Source organism: Grammomys surdaster, unplaced genomic scaffold (genome assembly GCF_004785775.1).
Source record: "Grammomys surdaster isolate TR1022 unplaced genomic scaffold, NIH_TR_1.0 222, whole genome shotgun sequence".
NCBI classification, from domain to species: domain Eukaryota; kingdom Metazoa; phylum Chordata; class Mammalia; order Rodentia; family Muridae; genus Grammomys; species Grammomys surdaster.
Genome location: NW_021604667.1, coordinates 1,188,591 through 1,211,112, shown reverse-complemented (window position 1 = coordinate 1,211,112; position 22,522 = coordinate 1,188,591). Strand labels below are relative to the sequence as shown.

Genomic DNA, 22,522 nt, shown 5'->3' with positions numbered 1-22,522 from the left:
TAGACTCTTCAGACAAGGGCAAGAAAACAGCCACATTCTTTAACAAAATCCCACAAAACCAATCACTAGGCCACATATTGAAATTATCACTGAAACCTCTTGGCCAGGTCCAAAACTTACCTGTCTTTCAATGTCTTTGTTAATCTCAGTAACAAAATCTTTTATATTCCTACTAGCATAGCCTGCTAAGCCTCATTTAAAGCATTCCACTGCTTTCCAAATGCAAAGTTCCCAAATCCACTTTATTCCAAACAAAAGCATGGTCAAGCCTATCACAGCAATATCCCAGAAGGATCTCCTCTGATGAAAAAGGAAACTGTTTGCCAGGTGTTTACTTGGGTAGTGAGAGAATGCCTCCCCCCAGAAAAGGGATGTACAAGAAACTGTCTTGGTTAGATGGGGATAGTTGTGTAGCACCCTGATCAGGTATGGCAGATCCTAGGGCCTCTTGCTCAGATGGGGAAGGTTTTATTGTGCTTTGTGTATGTGTACAAGTCTTGACTGTGGCTTCAGGATGAAGAGAAAATACTTGGGCTTCCTGTCAATATGTAACATCCCCTAGAGTATCATGGGCATATGTGGGAGGTTTAAGAGCCTCATGAGCAGACAGGAAAGTTTGTATACTTCTGTACTTGTGGAAGTTCCAAGAAAACTTTCTTTAGCTGGAAAAGGGGAAATATCCCTTTGTATAGAGATGTCAGGCTTAATAGCCACCTTGATGGGCAGAACAGATTTAAAGCCCCTTAGGAAGATAAGATAGAATCCAGAACCTTTGGTCTTGGCATAATGTTGACTCATTTGTGACTTATGACAACTCAGGAGCACCCTTTTTGCTGGTAAGGGATATTTGAAAATGTCTTGGTCTGATAGAGACATTGGGAAATCCCCATGTTCCAAGGGAGCATCTCTCAATCTCCTGTTAGAATGAGGATGTTCAGTGACCCTTTTCATACTAGAAGGATTTTGGAATCTCCTTTTCTGAGAGAGAATATAGTTGAGAATATGCCGTTGCCCCTCTTCTGGAGATGTGGATAATTATAGTCCCCCCTGACAGATTGGGAAGGTCTCAGAACCACTGGGGAAGGTAGTGAATGGACTAGATCACTTTGTATATGTGCAGAAGGCACAAGAGTTCCTTGAGTGGATACAGGAGTTTCTACCACTTCTTGTGTATGTATGTAAATATATGAACATACAAGAGAGAATATAGTGTATTTTATATCATTTATCCCAGGAAGCTTACTTCCACAGTGATTACCAATCTAAGTAACATTTGCTTATTTAGTAACCACACACAAGTCTTGCTCAATAGGGTAATTTGGCTATAAGACAGCAGCAAACACATGATCTCACACTGAACACAGTATATCTTCCAGATCCAAATTGTCTGCAGATCAACCCAGTCCATGTTTAAAATACCAGATGTTTGATACCTCTTCCTCTTTTTTCCTTTGTCTCTTTTATGTATATGGCATTAAATCTTTGTGCTCTGGATGAGGAAGTCATCTAGTCTTTTGACATAATGATTATGGACAAATTGGTGTCATTTGCATTTCTAATGCTAAAATAAACAGAGGGAAGCAGGGGCTTGGAGACTCGAGTCATAGAAATGTAAGCTGAGTGTCTGGAGCCTATAATTATGGTTATTTGTAACATCTTGTTTTTGACTAGTGCTTCAAAAAAAACCTATTGTAGAGGGACTTTTCTTATTTCAGAGGACCTTGCAAGGTATTCTCAAACTCTAACTATAATTCCTCTGACTATAATATATAGTTAATCCAGAGGCCTCTTTTTCTTAGAAAACAAAGGAGAAAAAAATTAACCTGTTATGTCCTTTCTTTGACACAGGTCTGAAGTTATTGCTAAAAGTATATAAAGTAGACAGCTTCAGAACTTGAGTGCTTATGAAAAACATGTGGTTTTAAGGCACCAATGTTGATTCTATGGGGACTGTGATTACACAGTGCTTGTGAAAAAAGATGCATGACAGAACAGATCTGTGTCTCTCATTGCTGGACTTGTTTGTGTCCTATACATGCTTTACAATCTGACCTCCAAATGAATGTGGCTTGTGTGAGATGATAATACACTTCCTTTCTCAAATGATTGTTTCATGCTTAGCAATTTAGTTTGGACAAATTGATAATTGGCTAGCTGAATAAAAACTTACCCAACATATGATCTGTAATCATAATTTTAGAATTTAAAAAATGTTGAACTCACTCTGATTCAATTCTTTTATTATCTGGACAAAACTCAGAGGAGAAAATGACTTGAAAAGTCATTGAACATAGCTGGAGACACTGTGGGAACAGACAACAATTTTATTGACTTTTCTTCACTGACCTTCATTTTCACACTTCTGTTTTGTTAGTTCTCTATTATTTATAACTATACAATTCTCACCATTTTCTAACATCACCATTGCACATAGGCACACAAATCTCAGTGGTCATGAGGCCAAGGATATGGACTTCATTTTCAAAACTGCAAGTTTGCCTTAGTTGGTTAAGAAGCTAACATCTAGGCCTCCTTCACTCTTCCACCCCATCCTACATAGCCCTGAATGTGTCCTGAGTATCATTATCTAACACCATCCTTATTAGTCCTCACCAGTAGTTCTCAAGCACAGATAGCTGGGCAGAAATTAGACTGTAAGACCTGGGTGTCCAAACGTAAGAATCTTCTCTTCTGTGATAAAGGGTATTCTGCCCAATTGGGGTAGTCTGTGCTGAGGACAAAGAAAGAGAAGATGTGTGGTAAGGATTCTGGATCCTATATATTTCAGGAAATCCTGAACATTGAGTAAACTGGAGAGAGAAATTGCTGGAGCTATTAGAACAAATAGGACTCATGAACTGAAACTGAAAAGAGTTGGGAGCAGCCCAGATAACTCTGGGACTGTGCTGTAAAAAGTATGGAATGGATCTTTAACAGCTCAGGGGTGGATGGTTCTGGGTCTACAAAGTAGAATCAGTACATTTTCCTTCATCTGACTTCTTAGAAGAAGACTGATACTTCCAGAACCCTCAGGGAGGACAGATCAAAAGAAATTTGACTTAGACTTGTGGAGCTATGTCCTCTCTAGACAATGTTATTGTATCAAGTTTTAGAACTGCATTCCAGAGTATAACTCAGCCTGGAAGTGAGTACATCTACTGAACAAGGAATGAGAGTGTGAATCACCAATCTCTCATTCATGTCTTTCTTAGACATAAATGTTTGTCATAACTGAGATTGCCAAACTGAGATTGCAAAAGAGGGTTAGATGATAGAAATTCTTACGAAATCATGTGGCATAAGATAAGAGCTCTTTAGTTGGTTGTCAGTGAGGCTTAAGTTTTGTAGACCAACACATGGATATGTAAACTAATTTCTGTCGTAGACAAGTTCATTGCCAGCTTGGAATTCTATCTCATAGCTTTTGTTACTACCAATGATTCTAAAAACAAGGTGTTCTTTTTGTGTTTTGTTTTTAATTAGTATTTCTTCCCTTGAGTCACAGGACACAGTATACACTGGTGTGACCTTTTCTACTCTAATTCACTTAACTCATCTGTCAGGGATAATTTTGGTACCTTCACCAAGTCTGAACACTTAGAAAAGATGAAAGCATCTGTATTTGAAAGCATTTGTGTTAATCTAATTCTGTTACTTTATTATCTAGATGAAACCCAGAGAAAGTACTTGTCACTGGCACATGTGAACACAAATATTTTAGTGTTTACAAGACTCCAAATATCCCCTGATTCATCTTGTCTTGTGTAGGTGAGCATATTGTGGAGAGTTCATGGGTGCAGCTTCCCTGTCACATGTAGAAGGTACTATCTAGGAGCAGGCATCTGGTCCTCTGGCTCTTGTAGTGCCTCCCCTACAATGTTCTCTGGGACTATTGTAGGTATATCATTGGGTTTGGTATTTCATAGTCAGTTGTCCTCTGCATTTGTCCAGTTGTGGATTCTTATAATAGTTTCCATCTAATACCAAGAGATGCTTCTTTGATGAAGAATGAGAGATATTTTATCTATGATTAAAAGATTATGTATTTAGACTTCAGTCTACTGGTTTAGGAAAGTGGCAATAGTAAGTTACCCTTTAACTCTTAACAGCAGATAATTATTTGGTTTTCAGTACCAGGCATAAATCTCCATTTACGGGGTAGGTCTTAAGTCCAAGTAGACAGATGTTGGTTACCTATCAAATAAAAGTAGCACTATTGCACCATCATGGATATTTTGTCAGGGTAGTCACTGTAAAATATAGATTTTATAGCTGGATAATCCTGCAAATTGTTTTTCTTCCTTGTAAGCCTTCATAACAGCTTTGGGTTACATGAGAGATAGATGTGGCTTCCAGGTGAGTTATAAAGTGAATTGACATTTTGGTTTTGAGCAAATTCTGAAAGCTATTTGGGTTTCAATTAAATCACCTGTGAAGAACAGAGGGAAATAGTGTCTGCTTCCTAAATGTTGTATGAGGTTTTGTAAGATTTAAATAGTAAGTATAATAGAATACTGTTTCTGGTACTTAATAAATATTTGTCATTGCTGTGTTTGTTCTTCAGTAATGTAAGATAATGCTTTAATTGTAATTCTTAAACTCTTTCATATATTTGTGTACTTTTCAGGCTCTGCCTTCTGTGTTCTCCCTGTACTTGTATTCAGGGCACATAGGGTCAAAGACATGAATTTGTGAGTTCTGTGAATTTCAGTATTTGTAGTCTTCTATAAAGTTTATGTTGCTTCTTTTCTTTTTATGATAAAAGCAACAAGAATATAAAAATGCTATTATATGTACTTGCATCATCCATATACATACATGTTGGTATAGTTGGCTAAACAATGGGAAGCACATAAGAGATCTGAGAGTTACATTAACAAGAGCATTATGTGGAATTAAAAGTGTGAGCTATGGAAGCTTTAAAAACATTAGAAATTAGTAATAGATTTCCTTTTGTTTTCCCTCTTAAGAAATGGACCTAGGTCACAAACAAGGACTGGGAGCCCCCTGTCTAAAATGCAAAAAAAAATGTGCAGGGTTTGAGTTACACTTTTGGAGGAAAATATGTCACAACTGCAAATGTGGACAAGAAGAGCATGATGTACTCCTAAGCAATGATGAAGACCAGAAAGTGGGGAGACTCTTTGAAGACACCAAATACAACAACCTGATCACCAAGCTGAAATCAGATGGAAATTTCATTAACAATCAGAATGTTACAATGACCAATCCAGGTGCTATCAAGAAGAAAGTCTCCTTCAATACTGTTATCTATGAGTGGGCTCCCTCTGCTCAGAACCAGGCAGTGGCCAGGCAATACATGCAGATGCTGCCTAAGGAGAAGCAGCCAGTGTCAGGTTCAGAGGGGGCACAGTACCGGAAGAAGCAGATGGCAAAGCAGCTCCCTGCACATGACCAGGATCCTTCTAAGTGCCATGAGTTGTCTCCCAAAGAGGTAAAGGAGATGAAGTGGTTTGTGAAGAAATACAAGACTGAGGCTCTGGGAGTGGGTGATGTGAAGCTTCTCTCTGAGAAAAATGCTCAAGGTGACAAGGTGAACAACCCTGCTGGAGACAGAAACACCAAAGCAGCAAGGGGTTCCAAGGACAAGTCTAAGGAGTCTAAGAAGACCCAACATTTCTGTTACTGCTGTAAACACCCCATGAGAGAAGGAGACCCAGCCATCTATGCCGAAAGGGCTGGCTACAGTAAACTCTGGCACCCAGCTTGTTTTATCTGTAGTACCTGTGGGGAACTCCTGGTCAATATGATTTACTTTTGGAAGAATGGAAAACTATACTGTGGCAGGCATTACTGTGACAGTGAGAAGCCCCGCTGTGCTGGTTGTGATGAGTTGATATTCAGCAAGGAATATACCCAAGCAGAAAACAAGAATTGGCATCTGAAACACTTCTCCTGTTTTGACTGTGACAACATCCTGGCAGGAAAAATATATGTGATGGTCAGGGACAAGCCTGTGTGCAAGCCTTGCAGAAGTTGGGTTAGGGACTGTGTGCCTGAGCCAGAACCTCATCACATTGATAGAGTGGAAATTCTAAGTCAGGATCAGGTAGGAGAGTTACAGGGCTCAGGAAAACATGTGGCTAGAAAATAACTTGGCCAGTGTTGATTAGTAAAGTATGATAATATCATGCAGGCATTACTGAGCCATTGATCAGGGGTTGCCTGAGTACCCCTTTAGTTGCATGAGGGCTAGTCACGATCAAATTCTCTCCCAAATATTAATTTATCTGCATCTTTAACCAATACTGCCATGAATGCCATAATACACAGACAAGGTGGCTATTCTGCTGTTACTGGATCCAGTTTCTTTGATAAATAAGTCACTGGCCATCTGAATCGTCCTAGAGTTTGGGTCAAGACTCCTTTAGCTACTCCTTCTCCAACAATTTATTGTAGCTTGGCATTTTCTTTCTCCTGGACCAAAGGCATGTTTGAATCTGGCCAAATCTCCATTTAATGTCTTTCCTGTCTTAATCTGCTTTTCTTCTGTACTTTCTGTTGTTCTATACCTTCTTTATAACTTTCACTGGATCCCTCAATGGCTTTTCTCTTAATCTAGTTTGTCTCTGTAACTTCTTCATAATGTCTAGAGCTGACTGATTGACAAAAGCCAGGGCTACTGTGCTAGAACTTTTTTTCCTCAGGGTCTATGTGTGTATAGCAGTGAAAACCCTCTATGGTCCTTTCAAGAAATGCCTCTGGACTTTTATCAATTTCCTGTCTAATATATCTAAACTTTAGCCAAATTACTGTTGAGACCTGCCAAAAGAGCCTGGTGGTAAACCTGGAGATGATCCCTACCTACAGCTGTGTTGAAGTCTCAGTCTGTGTAGGTTACCCGTGGGGCCAGGAGCCAGTTCCTTGGCCTCTGTCTATGAAGAGAACCTGCAAGAGCTTTTGGTAAGTGACTGCAATGAGTGTCCTAAGGTACATGGAATGGAGTGGTTGTTGCTTGTCAGTGTGGCAGGATAGTGTCAGTGGAGATACTCCCTTCACAAATCAGAGACATCTGTTCAGACATCGAATGTTGTGCCAGAGAAATGTTAGTGATCACCCTCTCCCCCCAAAAAAACAGACAGGAGCTGATCTGATGCAACTCATATCAAGGTCTTTATCCTATTCGAGATAGCTCAGGCACCCCGGATGCACCACCATCATGCAGGGTGGTTTTGGTGGGGAGCCCTGAATGCCTATTGGTGCAAGGCTTTAAGTAAGCAACAAGCAGGGAGTATGTGTGCAAACATCCAGTTGAAAAGCAATTGTGGCCTTTAACATAATTGTCTGCTTCTGGGAGTCATATCATAAACTTCTGCTTCCCTCTGCATTGGTGGTCACTAGGCAAGTGGCGGACTTGTAACGTGGGGTTTCAGATTTGTTGGGGGAATAACCTAGAGACACTGGTCTTGTTGGGGATTAGCCTAGAGACTAGAGCTAGGCTCATGTTTTGTTGGGGGAGGGGGTGGCAACTTAGAAACTAATGCTAGATACCAGCCTCTTAGTTTACCTGAGTTCAAACTTAGGTCAGGTTCTCTAAAATAGAGTCTGAACTTAAAAGATTTAGCATCTTATGAGCACTTCTTCTGGCAAGAAGGATAGCCATTTACTGAGCAAAATGAATGACTAAGAATCTGTTCCAAACTCTGGTGAGAGATACATTTGCCTACTTGGGGCCTCTCCTGTCCAGTATGTCCAGGCATGGAGCCCTGCTCTCTGGTAACTCACCTTCCCACTCATGGAGAGCAGAGTTAGTGCTGTAGAAGGCCCTAGCCTTAGACTTTCTAGGGGATCTGGATGCCTGTGTCTTTACACTTGCTCTCAGCAGAGGGGAAGGAGGAATGTACTACTGTGAGCCAGGCCACCAGACCCACTGTGGATCTGGTCAGGTTCCTTGTTCCTGCATCGGGCCACACTGAAAGGGGGTTTGTGTGGCCCATTGTGTCCCACAAAATATGGAGTCAGTCCTGAGAGAAAGGGGAAGTCACCAAGTGTTGCTTGGAATTGAAGTCAGGATTTCTGGAAGAGCAGTCAGTGTTCTTAACCACTAAGCCATCACTCCAGCCAGCTCAGCCATCTCTACAGCCACCTAGTGTTAGGAGACACAGCATGTATACTTCTTTGCCCTGTCCCCCTCCAGACCCTTAAACCTGATTCTGCTGGGTAGAGTGGCAGTGCTGGTGCTGGCTTCTGGTGTTTCTTGTCACCCTTAGGCTGTTTCTGTTGACAAAGAAGTGTGTTATCAGGAAGGAAAGAGTGAAGGCTTTTGGAACACTTTATCTTCTATTGCTGACACTGTCAGGAGTTGGAAGGTCCCACTCTGGTAGCCTTCTGACATCAAAAGCCTGACACTCAATGCTGCAATAAGTGGTCCCTGACACTAACTTCCTTAAAATGAGTCAGAATAAGATTAAGGTGAGAAACAGCACACCCCATCACTGTCCAATATAAGTAAAGACCAAACATCACGGGAAACAGAATGTCCTAGCCCGAGCTGCTGTTCCAGTCTTTGGGTCAGGGTCTAGAAAGAGAGGGAGTGGGAATGGAAGGACAAGATACATGAAGAATGGAGACAAGAAAGAGAGTCTGTTCAAGTCCCGTTTATTGAAAGGAAATCCTGGGTATATATAAGCACAAGCAGGGGAATGCAGCTGAAGACACTTTACCACATATACCTTGCAGCTGGGGGCATTAAACAACAAAGCAAGATACGTGGGGAAAAACAAGACATTTATCAGAGTATGCTCAGTTCTTGTTGGCTGTTGAAAACAAGTCTTTTGTCAGGGTATATGGCCTGAGATAGCTGCAAAGATGATAGCCACTTTCTGCTAGGAGTCAGCTCCCAACAGGTCCCCCTTTTAAATTTTTTTTTCAAAAGAGAAGGCTGGGAAAACGTAAAGAAACCATGCCTGTCTTAGGTCAGAACAAAGGACCCCACCCCTCCCCTTGCCCATTCTCAGATACTCAATAGCCATTGGTTGAGCTCTTGTCATAGGAAGGTGAGGCCTCCAAGTTAGGGGCAAGGGTCTTGAGGTGTTCTCTTACCCGTCATTGACTATCTGACTTAACGCACAAGTTAGGGGTTAATCCTTGTCAGTCTCCATGACAGAGGTTTTAGAGCCCCCTGCTCCCAGCCTGTAATAATGGACCTGTATGGGTTTCATTTGTGTAGCACCTATCTGTTGTCATACACAAAAGCTATCAGTTTGTTGAACAGCATGGACCTGAGAGACAAGAGTCTTTACAATGCTTGAATGGTTGGTATAAAAGCAACACTCTTTTTTAAGAGCAGCACACAATTCCTTCTGTTGGAGAAGTTAAAGGTCTAAGCCTTTTACCCAAAAATTGTGAATTAATAGAAGAAATTATACCAATGAAACCCTTGAATTTGCATCAGATTAGTAACAATTCTACAAATTTCTACCAATAGATTATGGCTGTGTAATCAATTTTAGCTCTTCCTCCTTGTTCCAATAAAACCATTATTTTTCCCTAGAAAGACAGCCTAATATTAACCACCTGAGTTTCCAAGTCCAGGAAATTGGGGCACCAACTCTTCATTAACTTCTTCAAGCTGAATATGGGCATTGAGACATTAGAAAAGGGATGAGAATGGTAAGTTGATAAGCCTCTGATGTCTGTTTTAACTGCATCCAGCTGGAAGTCCAGGACATCAGTGGACATGCAGGTGACAAGAAGATTCATTTACCAAGGCTGTGTATTCTGTAATATACAAATCTCAAAACAAATTTTAGTATCAGGATAATTATTTTGTTTGATTCTCTGGAATCTAGTCTTCTGGAGACCTACTTCTGTCATGTATGATCCATATAATTCTGGAAAATATAACTCCTACCTTAATGAGCTCTTCAGAAAACACATAGAACAATCTTTTTTTCCAAATCTGCCTATCCTTGAGCCAGTAACCAGAAAAGCCTTTACATTGACCTTTTATCCAGAGGAAAAATATAACTACACAACTCAGAATCAGACCCATTTTGAAAGTTAAATCAATTCAGTACAACTGATTAACACTATCTTTCTGTTCAGCTCTCTGCCTAGAGCAACCTTCTATTTATCTATTTATCTATTTGGCTCTCTTGTCTCAGAGCAGTCTGCAATTTACCCCTTGCATCTTTAAAGCCTTTTTCATCTGTTCCTGCTGACTTATTTCTTGTCCCATTTTCTTACTATGACCTACTGGTCTTGATGTGGCAGGTTCCAGCTGCAATCATCTTTGCTTAACTTCTGAATTTTTGGCAGACCCTTCTTCCAGTAATGTCCCTCACTGGGTCTCTCGTTCTTGCTGCCTCGTATTGAGCACCAAACTCAGGCCAGCTCTGTCAGTCAACAGGTTCTCCAGTGCAGGAGTGAGGATGTGTGCTTCCAATTCCCACAGTGTCCTTCACTGTATCCTGCTTACTGGAGCTCCAAGGTTGAGGTGCCACTATGTAACGACCTGTTCTGTCCCATGTTTGGGGGCCACTATGTCCCAGCCTGTTCTGCCCAATTTTGGGGGCCACTATGTCTCAGCCCATTCAGGTCAGTCAACAGGGTCTAGCAAGAGAGAATGGGGATGGACAGGCAAGAGACATGAAGAATGGAGACAAGACAGAGAGTATTCAAGTCCCTTTTATTAAAAGGAAATCCTGAGTATATATAAGCACAAGCAGGGGAATGCAGCTGAAGACACTTTGCCACATATACCTTGCAGCTGGGGGCATTAAACAACAAAACAAGACATGTGGGGAAAAAAAGATGTTTATCAGAGTGTGCCCAGCTGTTGTAGGCTGTTGAAAACAAGTCTCTTGTCAGGGTATATGGACTGAGATAGCTGCAAAAATGATAGCCACTTTTTGCTAGGAGTCGATACCCAACAACAGAATAGACAGGCACAAAATAGCCAGTCCATGACTGAAAACAAAAATGAATTCAAAGACTCAGAGTCACAGATTCCTGCTTCAGAAATGAAAAGCAGCACAGGGAGGACAGCAATTGACAGTAGAACTCTCTGTCAAATTACTCCAACTGACAGGTGAATACCTCACATAGAGAGAGGTATTGTTTCCCTAATTGGTTCTTGATTGTATCAATAAAAAAAGGCAGAAGCAAATTGTTGGGCAAAAGTAAAAATGTAGGACTTCTGGCACAATGTTGGCACAACTGATTGCCTTGGAACTTACCTTATGTCCTGCGGTCAACATGATTGCTGAGCGTCCTGGGCCAATATCCAAGTCAGGATGTTGTCACTTCCTAATGAACCATAACAGAACTATGCCCCTGGTTCCAGTGTCCATGGTTTTGTTTCTGAGGCTTTTGTGAAGGCTTTTCTCCTATGTCCACAGGAGACCTGGCTTCAGCAAGTTTTGAAGCCATTTCTTAACTTAAAGCCCTGGTGGGTTGAGGTACTTGTGATTTAACCAGGTGATGTAAACCAATTAGCTTAAAGGCCAACATTCCTTTACCCTCTCATGTAATACTGAGGCTTGGAAACATCAAATTGTAGGTTTTCCTTTATAAACCACCTTTCCTTAGACCTCAGGGCTGCTCTTCTCTCAAGTTGCATCAGGAAGCTTTGTGGCCTGAGCTTTAACTTAAATAAAGACCCTCATGTGCCAACATTGGAGTTATGGTTCCTGATGGTCTCTCTGGGGTTTTCATGATCTGGGCACAACATTTGGTGCATGCATGGGCCAGGAATCCCCAGACTTCCAAGACCCTGGACCTGGAGGGTCTGATATGGCTGTTAAGTGTCTAGTGTCTGTCTGTGTATTGTCTGTGTCTATTCTCGCATTCTTTTTTTAAGCCTCAAAGTGCTGGCATAAGTAGCAAAGAGTGGCTAAGAGTGGACACACTGGAGGGTCATAGCTACCAGAGTTAGGAAGATGTTTCTTGCCTCTCGCCGCCAGGGTGGATGAGGTGCTGAGGCCGGTGATTCCACCTCTCCTGGTTTAGCTCCATGATCAGCCATCCCAGTTCTCACTCAGCTCTGCCAATGGCCAGTGGGCCATTTTTCCTGGGAGCTGCAATCACTTCCCCAGATCCCCATGGCTAGCTTTGCCAAGCTACCAGCAACTTTCTTGGCTACCCTGTTTCTCCTCTGCAGATAGAAAACACCAGACAGTTTTATTATTTTAAAACTAGCCAGATAACTCCATGACTTGGGTGTTGTGGTTAGCCCCAGCATTGTATTTTGATACTAATTCCCCTTTCCTGTGAAGGGCTGCAGAGGAGGTGTGAGTCATTACACAGGTAATTTCTAGTGAACCTTCTGCCCATCTTAATTTGTAAAATAAAGGCTGGAGTCCGTGATTGGGAAGAGGAAGGAGAGATGGAGAAATAAAGGCTGGGGAGAGAAGAGAGGAAGGAAGGAGGACTGGAGGAAGACAATGGAGGAAGAAGATGATGAAGAAGAAGATGACTGGGAAACAGGAGGTAGAAGGACAGACACAGGGTATGGAAAAATCCTCCAGTTATAAGGGTCTCATAACTGGGGAACAGAGTAGTGTAGGGGTATCTGCCCAATCTAGGCTTACAGAATATATTCATAATTACTGAGTTGTGTTTTAATCAACTGGTCATATTTGGATTGGAGATTTAAATACTTCCCACTACAAATTATCGCCCAATGTATTGATTAGAACTCAACTAACCTGAGGTAAAACCCCCATAGAGAGCTGAGTGGGTCTGGTGGGCCTACAGAGCGGCAGAGAGGCTTCCTTTCCCAAGCATCAAATGGAGAGCTATGGCCAGAGTTGGGAGCAGTTCTCAGCCTGCAGCTGGGCTTGATCAGTGACCTGTGAAAACAGAAGGGAGGAACAGGTGATCCTGGTACATGGCTTCCTAATAGTTTTCAGGTGGAAGCAGCAAACTGAGGGCTCTGGATCAGATAATTCTTTGATTTAAAAAGGAGATATATAACCTTTTGATACGTGAAGGTGAGAAACACAATGAATGTCTTTTGGGCTTTATGTGATTAATGGTTTGACAATAATTGACTTAGGGAAAATTGTCACTGGCTCTAGAGTAAAGAGTACAATGTACAAGTGGAAGCTGAATGGTTTGACAAGGATTGACTTAGGGAAAATTGTCACTGACTCTAGAGTAAAGAGTACAGTGTACAAGTGGAAGTTGCTCTGGAGTACAGAGCCAAACAAATAGATGGTATAAATAAACTGTTCTAGGCAGAGGCCCGAACAGAAAGATAGTGTAAATCAGGTGTGTTAAGATAATATAAAGTTATATTGCCTCACAGGAGACTCAGGTTCTGTCTAATGTGGGCCCCATGGGAATTCTGGGTTCATTTCCTACTTGACACAATAGGGAAGGAAGATGGGCATGATTTTCAGTTTTGTGGTTATATTGTTCCTCTAGGAAAGAGGTCAAGATAAAGGTTTTTCTGGTTACTGGCTCAAGAATATTCTGTTTTGGGGGAAAGGTTTTGTCTGTGTGATTTCAGAAGAGACGATTAAGATATTTCTGCCTTCCAGAATTATATGGATGAGAAATGATAGAGGCAGGCCACCAGAAGACCAGATTACAGAATTCAAACAAAAATTATCTTGATACTAAAATTTTTTTGAGAATTATACATTGCAGAATACACAGCCTTGGTTTATCTACTCATCAAGCAAGCTGAGCAGACCTGCTTGAACCTCTGATGTCCTGGAATTTCAGTTGGATGCAGTAAAGATACAGACATCAGAGGCTCATCAATTTATCCTTACTCCTGCCCCTCTTCTAATATCTTCTTCACACTGAAGAAGTTAATGAAGAGTCAGCACCCCAATTCCCTGGCTTTAATATTGTTATTATCATGGGCAATGTGCCTATATTATCACATTTAGGAATATAAGGCTTAAACCCAGTCCTTCTTTAATTTTGTTAACTGATTTGAGATGATTAGCCTGTAAGTTAAGGACCTATAGCAAATTCATGACTCTGAGTTTACTGACAGGGTGTTTTCTAGATGTTAATTAGAAATAGCTGAGGATAATTGGTTTTCAAAAACGTCAGAAGTCCATAGAATTGATGCTGCAAACATCTCTGTATTAATGTTCATCTTAATTAGAGACCTGTCTGCTCCTGATAGCTTCCCTGTCTTGGAGTCTAAGAAGAAATTTAGCATCTTTGGAGTTACTCCAGTTGCTCTGCACTCATACCTTTTACTTAGCCAGTGATCTCTTAAGATCTTGGTTGTGTAGTGTAACCATGGTGTTTACCTTGTGGTTGGTAAACTCAAGCAGGCAGCCATTGTGGATCAGTCCTTAGAGACACTGACAGGGGTAGATCCAGATACCTACAGGGGCTGCTGCTGTCTGCATCCAGTGATTGGATAAGTTATATAGAAGACTTTTCTCTAAGAGAACAAAGGTTAATTTACTGGGGCCAACACTCCTTCTGTCCAGCAGAGTAACTATGAACTCTTTTTAACACCTTGAAGGCAGGTGAGGAAGAGATATAAAGAGAGAAAATTTACACACACACACACATGCTGAGTGGGTGAAACAAAAAGCAGAGTTCAATAACTCCATACACACAAATAGATACATACAAACATGCATGCATACAGACCTACAGACAGACATATATACATTAACACATAGGATGGTTAGAGCAAATCTCTAGCAAGCAAGCACCAAGCATTTCACACATATACATACATACATATATATGCAAAATTGGTGGATGGAGCAAACTCCAATTCATATCCAGACAAATTTTACATATGTAAATACATACAGATAGTTAATGGGTGGAAGGAACAATGTGTCAACCCGAATTCCCACAAACCTTACGAATACACACACACATCATTGATAGGTGGAAGAATGTCATAACACACTTTTACACAAACCTTACACATGTACAAGCATACACATAGTTGATGGATGGAAGAAACAATGCCCCACCCCCATTTCACATAAACCTTACACATATACACATAGTTGATGGATAGAAGGAACAGTTTTCCAAACTTCCACACTTTATTCTTTCTTCCATAGCTTATATATCCCAGCAAAATCTTTCAAAAAGTATAAAGTTACAATGTGTACAGTTTACAATTACAAAGTTTAAAATTTACAGTGTTATGATTTTCTTCTAGTAAATGATTGTGGGAAAAAATGTTCCTCAATACCTTTATAAGAAATAACATTGCATAGGATATGTAAAAAAATAATAAATTATTCCCCAAACCTCATGTACATTCACAACCAAGCAACTTGTTATAGATTAACAAAGCATAAGGAAGCAAGGTAATTTTCTCAGCCAGTTTTTCTTACTAGCAGGCAGCAATTTTTAGTTACAAAGGAAGGAGTAATTATTTTATTATTTATCTTTAAAGGTAATCTTGCACCCAGCCAATGGAGAGAAGCTTCTGACCCTGTGGTTGAATTAGGTAAAAAGTGGAAGAAGGGTGACCTTGTAGGGAGACCTGCAGTTTTACTTAACCTGGATCCCTGAGATCTCTCAAACACTGGACCACCAACCAGGCAGCATACACCAGCTGATATGAGGTCCCTAACACATATATAGCAGAGAACTTCCATGTCTGGGTTCAGTCAGAGAAGATGCACTTAACCCTCGGGAGACTGGAGTCCCCAGGGAGTTCAGAGGTCTGGTGGGGTGGGGATTGGGAGTGCGGACATCCTCATGGAGACAGGGGGACTGGAAGGAGGCATGGAATGTGGAATAGTCAGAGGGTGGACTGGGAGGGGGGAATAAAATCTTGAGTTTAAAATAAATGAATGAATGAATCTTAAAAGAATCATAAATCTAAACTTTTATATAAAAATCAGTCATATGGAGCTTAAACCCTCAAAATGAATATCTATTAATCAGCAATTCTTTTTTAATTAAAAATTTCTTTTTTATGGAGATCGAGAACCCTGCCCAGTCACTGGAGACAGCCCTGCTGGGAGTTTCCTGAACTAAGTGCTTCTGCCCACCCCAAGCAACTGATTCTAAGGCCTGGCTCCAGCAGTGGCCTTCGAAAATCTGCACAAAGTACTCATCAGTGACATCCTGGACCCCTGCTGCTGGAAAATCCTGCAAGATGGAGGGCTATAGGTGGTGGAGAAGCAGAACTTGAGTGAGGAGGAGCTGATAGCCAAGCTACAGGACTATGAAGACCTTATCATCCAGTCAGCTACTAAGGTCACTACTGCTGATGTCATCAATGCAGCAAAGAAGCTCCAGGTGGTGGGCAGGGCTGGTACAGGTATGGGCAACCTGGATCTGGAGGCTATCACAAGGAAGGACATCTTAGTCATGAACAGCCCCAACAGAAACAGCCTCAGTGCTGCAGAACTCACCTGTGTCTGGCCATGCAGATTCCCCAGACAATAGCTTCCATGAAAGGTGGCAAATGAGACTGGAAGAAGTTCATGGGGCCAGAACTGAATGGAAAGACACTGGGAATTCTAGGCCTAGGCAGAATTGGAAGAGAGGTGGCCACCCGAATGAAGTCCTTTGGAATGAAGACTGTAGGTTATGACCCCATCATTTCTCCTAAAGTCACAGCCTCTTTTGGTGTTCAGAAGCTGCTGCTGGAGGAGATCTGGCCTCTCTGTGATTTCATAACTGTCCATACCTCACTCCTGCCCTCCACCATGGGCTCACTGAATGACAGCATCTTTGCCCAGTATAAGAAAGGTGTGCGAGTGGTGAACTGTGCTCGTGAAGGCATTGTGGATGAAGGTGACCTGCTCAGTGCCCTGCAGTCTGGTCATTGTGCTAGGGCTTCACTGGGTGTGTTTACAGAAGAACTACCACAGGACCAAGCCTTAGTGGACCACGAGAACATCATCAGCTGTCCCCACCTGGGTGCGAGCACCAAGGAGGCCCAGAGCCTCTATGGGGAGGAAATTGCAGTCCAGTTTGTGGACATGGTGAAGGGGAAATCTCTAACAGAGGTGGTAAATGCCCAGGCATTTACCAGTGCCTTCTCTACACACACCAAACCTTGGATTGGTCTGGCAGAAGCATTGGGCACACTGATACATGACTGGGCTGGCTCCTCTAAAGGGATCATCCAGGTGGTTACACAAGGAACACCTCTGAAGAATGCTGAGACCTGCCTGAGCCTTGCAGTCATTGTTGGCCTTCTGAGAGAAGCATCCAAGCAGGCAGACATGAACTTGGTGAACCTTAATCTACTGGTGAAAGAGGGTGGCCTCAATGTCACTACCTCCCACAGTCCTGGGGTCCCAAGGAAGTAGGGAAGTGGGGAATGCCTCCTGACTATGGCCCTGGCAGGTGCTCCTTACCAAGCTGTGGACTTGGTCCAGGGCACCACACTAACGTTGCAGGTGTTCAACAGAGCTGTCTTCAGCCCAGAAGTTCCACTACACAGGAGACAACCCTTGTTCATGTTCCGGGCTCAGACCTCCAATCCTGTAACGCTGCCTACTATGATTGGCCTCCTGACAGAGGCAGGTGTACAGCTGCTGTCCTACCAAACCTCGAAGGTATCTGATGGAGAGACCTGGCATGTCATGGGCCTCTTTTCTCTGCTGCACAGCCTGGAAGCATGGAAGCAGCATGTGTCTGAGGCTTTCCAGTTCTGCTTCTGACCTTGGGGCTCAGTGGTCCCAGCACCTCAGCCTCTTCTGAAGAAACCCGCTCACTGTGACCTATAGGGAGAGGAGATCCACATACCTGTGGCATCTGCCTGAACTAATATCTAGTAAAGAGTTTAACTCCAAAAAAATTCTTTTTTACTTATTTACTTCACATCCCACTCACTGCCCCATTTCCGGTCACTGCCTCCCAAGATCCTTCCCTATAAGCCCTCCCCTTCACCTCTGAGAGGGTGGAGGACCCCATGAGTATCCCTCGATGATCCCGGCACTTCAAATCTCTTCTAGGTGAGGCACTTCCTCTCCCACTGAGGCCAAACAAGGCAGCCCAGCTAGAAGAACATAGACCATGTACAGGCAACATATTTTGGGATAGCCTACACTCCAGTTGTTCAGGACCCACATGAAGATCAAGCTGCATATCTGCTACATATGTTCTGGGAGCCCTGGGTCCAGCCCGTATATGTTATTTAGTTGGTGGTTCAGAATCTGAGATCCCCAAGGGTCCAGGTTAGTTGACTCTGTTGGTCTTTCTGTGGAGTCCCTATCCTCTTCAGGGCCTGCAATACAAGAGTCCCAAAGCTCCATCCACTGATTGGCTGTAGGTGTCTATATTTGTCTGATTCAGCTGCTGGGTGGAACCTCTCAGAGGACAACATGCTCCTGACTGCAAGTATAACAGAATATCATTAATGGTGTTATGGATTGGTGCTTGCCCATGGGATAGGTCTCAAGTTGGGCCAGTTATTGGTTGGCTGTTTCAGCAGTCTCTTCTCCATCCCCTGTGCCTACATTACTCGTAGACAGGTAAAGTTTGGGGTTGAGAGTTTTCTAAAACTATACTGGTGTTACTGAGTGGATACAGGAGGTGGTCTCTTCAGGTTCCATATCACCAATTTATTGAGTCACAGCTTAAGTCACCCCCATTGACTCTTGGGTGCCTCTCTTATCCCAGATCTCTGTCTCTTGCTGGAGATACCGCCCCACACTTCCTTACCCCTTTGAGTTAGAGATATCCATTCATTTTCATGTCAACCTAGCCATCTCTCCTGTCCTTCCCCACACTTGATCCTGAGCCCCCAATCCCCTCTCCACTCCTCCCTCCAAGTTCCATCCTTCCATATGCCTCTTATGATTATTTTATTCCCCCTTATGAGTGAGATCCAAGCTTCCTCACTTGGGCCTTCGTTCTTTTTTAGGTTTCTTGGATCTATGGAATGTAGCATGGTATCTGTATTTTATGTCATTTTGGGTCTGGGATATCTCACTCAGGATGATATTCTCAAGTTCCATTCATTTGCCTACAAAATTCATGATTTCTTTGTTTTTAATAGCTGAATAGTATTCCATAGTGTATATGTGCCACGTTTTATTTATTTATTCTTTAGTCGAAGGTTTATATTGACTCTGCATTCCAGAATACAGTCCATCACATCAGAGAGTCATGGAAGCAAGAGCTTTAGGCAGCTAGTAATTTTGCATCTACAATCAGGAAGCCGAGGAAGATGAACATTCCTAACTAGTGTGGGGCTGTAGAAAACACCCTGGGGTGTTTGGCCACGCCCCTAGAACCCAGAGACATAACATGCAGTCCCACCTCCATTTAACCTGCATGCTAGGTCATGTAAGGCATGAGACTAACAGGCCTCTGCCTCAAGATTTACATATTATTGAATTACCTAAAGGCCAGGGTGTAGGTAACTAAGTTTTCATCTCCCTAGCCCTCCAATTTCCCCAGCTCCCCTATGCGGGGCGCCGCCTCGCCGAAAAGGAGAACGCCACGCTTCAGGATTCTTCTGACAGCAGTTTTATTGTTACAGCTCTTTTAGTGTTACAGCTCTCTTAGATGGTAGTGAGGCGAGGGATCCCAAGCCCCAAAAGCTTATGGCTTATATAGAGCTTTAGGAGACGTGCCTTACACTCATTGGCTCTTATGATGTCGCCCAATTAGCATACTGGTTTTCGCGCCTTGTGCAGGCGCACATTCAAGCAAGGCTCGCAAGAAGAACCAGGAAGCAGGAAACTGGCGCCATCTTGCGATGGCGGACGCGGCTCCTAACATCTGCCCCTTTTTTATTAAATTGCTGCAACAATTTTCCAACTGTTATTTCGCCGATCAAGTCCACTGTTCTAGCAGTAAGGCGTTCAAGGCAGTTAAACAGTTGTGAGACCCTCCACACTTATCTCCCGTGCAACGGGAACCCGAGCCCTGGGAAGTGTGGAGGACTACCACTCAGGATTCCTGGTGCAATGGGAACACGAGCCCTCAGGGTATCCCATTGAATGATTGTGTCTCATTGTTTAAGCATATTCAACCAAGCTTGAGGGGATGTTCCCTGCTCTAAGGCAAGCAGTGCTTGAGTGATAAGTACTTTATCTCTACGATGTTGTTTTTTAAATTTGCAGAGCAACCAGAGTGTGATCAGCACTCCCCCAAAGATCATACAGCCAAACATTCCTACCCCCACCCACTCCTTAAAAAAGGAGAAAGTGGACGTGAGCCAGGAAGTGAAGTCTTCAACATCAATCGGGTTTATTCTGGTCCCATTCAAAACAGCAATCGTGAGCAGGAGTTCTTCTTGTAGCTCCTCAGCCTGTTGTGACCAATTTCCTTGTAAAAAATTAGATAATTTAGTACTTTCTGTAAAAGACTCATTGTTATATTTCAAGGGTGTGATACACATGTGTTTAGTATGACTTACACAGCTTACTTGAAGAATATCAGCAATTTCTTCCATTTTGCTTTGTAATAGATCTATTCGCTGATTAGCAAGCAGTATCCCAGAAATCAAATGGCTATTCATTTTATGCTGTTTTACCATAGCATCTGCCGAGGCATTCACTATTTTATTTATTGTTTCTGCTGCTTGAACTTGATTGGCTAGGGCAATACCCGCAGTCACCGCTGCAGCAGCCGACATTGCAACGGCCGTCACAATGGCCGCTGTGATGCCAAAATCTCTCTTTTCTCTAATTAAGGAGATTATTGGAAATTTATCGGGATCGGCATCCACCGGTATAGGGACAAAGGTTGGAACCCGCACCAGCAGTGCTAAAGATGCGGACCCATTCCAGCATTCTGTCAAATGGCAGGTGACATTCGCACAATCTAATATGCTGCTTTTATTTTTAAATTCTGCTAAAAAAGAAGGGAGCTGAAACACAAACTGCTGCCCTTTTGGCTGAATAATTTGCCAACAAGTTATTATATTTAATATCATTCAATATCACTGGTGTAGTATTAGTTCTGGTTGCTGATACATTCCAAATGTCATGTTGTGACTCACCTAGAGTTGCAAAGGCTGATAAACTGGTAGCAGCCCCCGCTAAATTTGTCAACACCCATTGATAAAATGGCCATTTGTTTACCTTCCCTGTTTTATTTCCTGTCATAGCCATCCTTTTTAGAGGTGGCGATAAGGTGAAGCCTCGAGATACTTCTACCTTAGGCATCCTTTTAGATTGGCAGTGCGTAAACACTGGTGGAAATGACTGATCTGGAGGGCACCATGGCCACACTCTGACATTAGTGGCATTATTGGTTTGCCAATATGATCGTTCAAGTATGTTTACCTTACTTTTTAGCAATAATGTAGTGATATTCACAGGGGACTGTTTTTTATTAGATGTATTTCCACTGGCCTCAGATTGTCCTGCCACTATGTTATTGAGTACCTCGAGCAAGACACCAGTGCCTATTTGGGAATCTCCAAGTGGATCAATCCAGTGTCCCAATGTAGCATTGCGAAGTACAATGCATGGGGTCTCTGCCCTGTTTGTTATGGTGAAACACAAGGTATCATTTAATCTAAATTTTGATGCATTATACTTGACAGTCTCTTTGTTTAAAGGTATGGCACATGGTGCCTCCAGCTGACAGCTCGATGATATAAACATTGGCAGTACTTTAGAGTGGGAATGTACTGGGATGGGAACTAGCCATGATCTTACCACAGCCCACAATGGTATACTTATCGCTCTCTCAAGCAGGCAGATCATCAACAGGATCTTTAGCATTTTCTTCAGGGGTTGGTGAGTCCTCTTTCACAGTTCTGGTCAGTCTGCTTGGTATCCAGATTGGATTTTCTTGATCCTGTGGAAAAACACAGATAGCTCCCCTGGATCTCACTAAAACTGGATCCAGGCCCTTCCATTGGTTAGTTAAGATATCTTTCCATTTAACATATTCTTTTTGAGGACTTGGAGCCACATGTCTGTCAGCAGCAGATTGTCCATCAGAATCCAGATTTTAAAAATTTTAGGTAAATAGGGCTAGGGAGATAGATGTCTTAGGTCCCATGTTGGGGCCTATTCCTCCCTTTTGTTTTTGTAAATAAGTTTTCAACGTGCCATTGGCACGTTCCACAATCCCTTGTGCCTAAGGATTATATGGCAAGCCAGTTATATGATGGACACCAAGCCTCAGACAAAACTGTTGAAAAGTTTTAGATGTATAAGCTGGTGCATTATCAGTCTTCAGCTGAAGGGGCTTGCCCCAAGCAGCCCAGGCTTCAAGACAGTGAGTAATAACATGTGACACTTTTTCTCCCGCAAGGGGGGTGGCATGAATGATGCCAGAGCATGTATCCACAGATACATGAATAAATTTTTGTTTTCCAAAGGCATTGCAATGTGTAACATCCATTTGCCAGATATGAAGAGGTTGCAGACCTCTGGGATTGACCCCTATAGATGGAGAGGGTCTGAATTCTGCACAGGAGGTACATTTCAGAACAATATCTCGCGCTTCTGCACGAGTTAAATGAAACTTTAATCTTAGGGTATTAGCTGGTACATGATAGAGTTTATGGAATTCAACTGCGCCTTCTAATGGCGAGTTTACCCAATATAGGTTTTTAGTGGCTTTATCAGCAATAGCATTAGCCTGAGACATAGGCCCAGGAAGCAATGAATGTGCTCTC

General features: G+C 42.5%; 2 pseudogenes; both read left to right on the top strand.

The window, feature by feature from the left end:
- Positions 1–4,972: 4,972 nt before the first annotated feature.
- LOC114625776 lies at positions 4,973–6,115 on the top strand (annotated as a pseudogene).
- Positions 6,116–10,505: 4,390 nt separating this feature from the next.
- On the top strand, positions 10,506–17,594 carry LOC114625775 (annotated as a pseudogene).
- Positions 17,595–22,522: the final 4,928 nt, after the last annotated feature.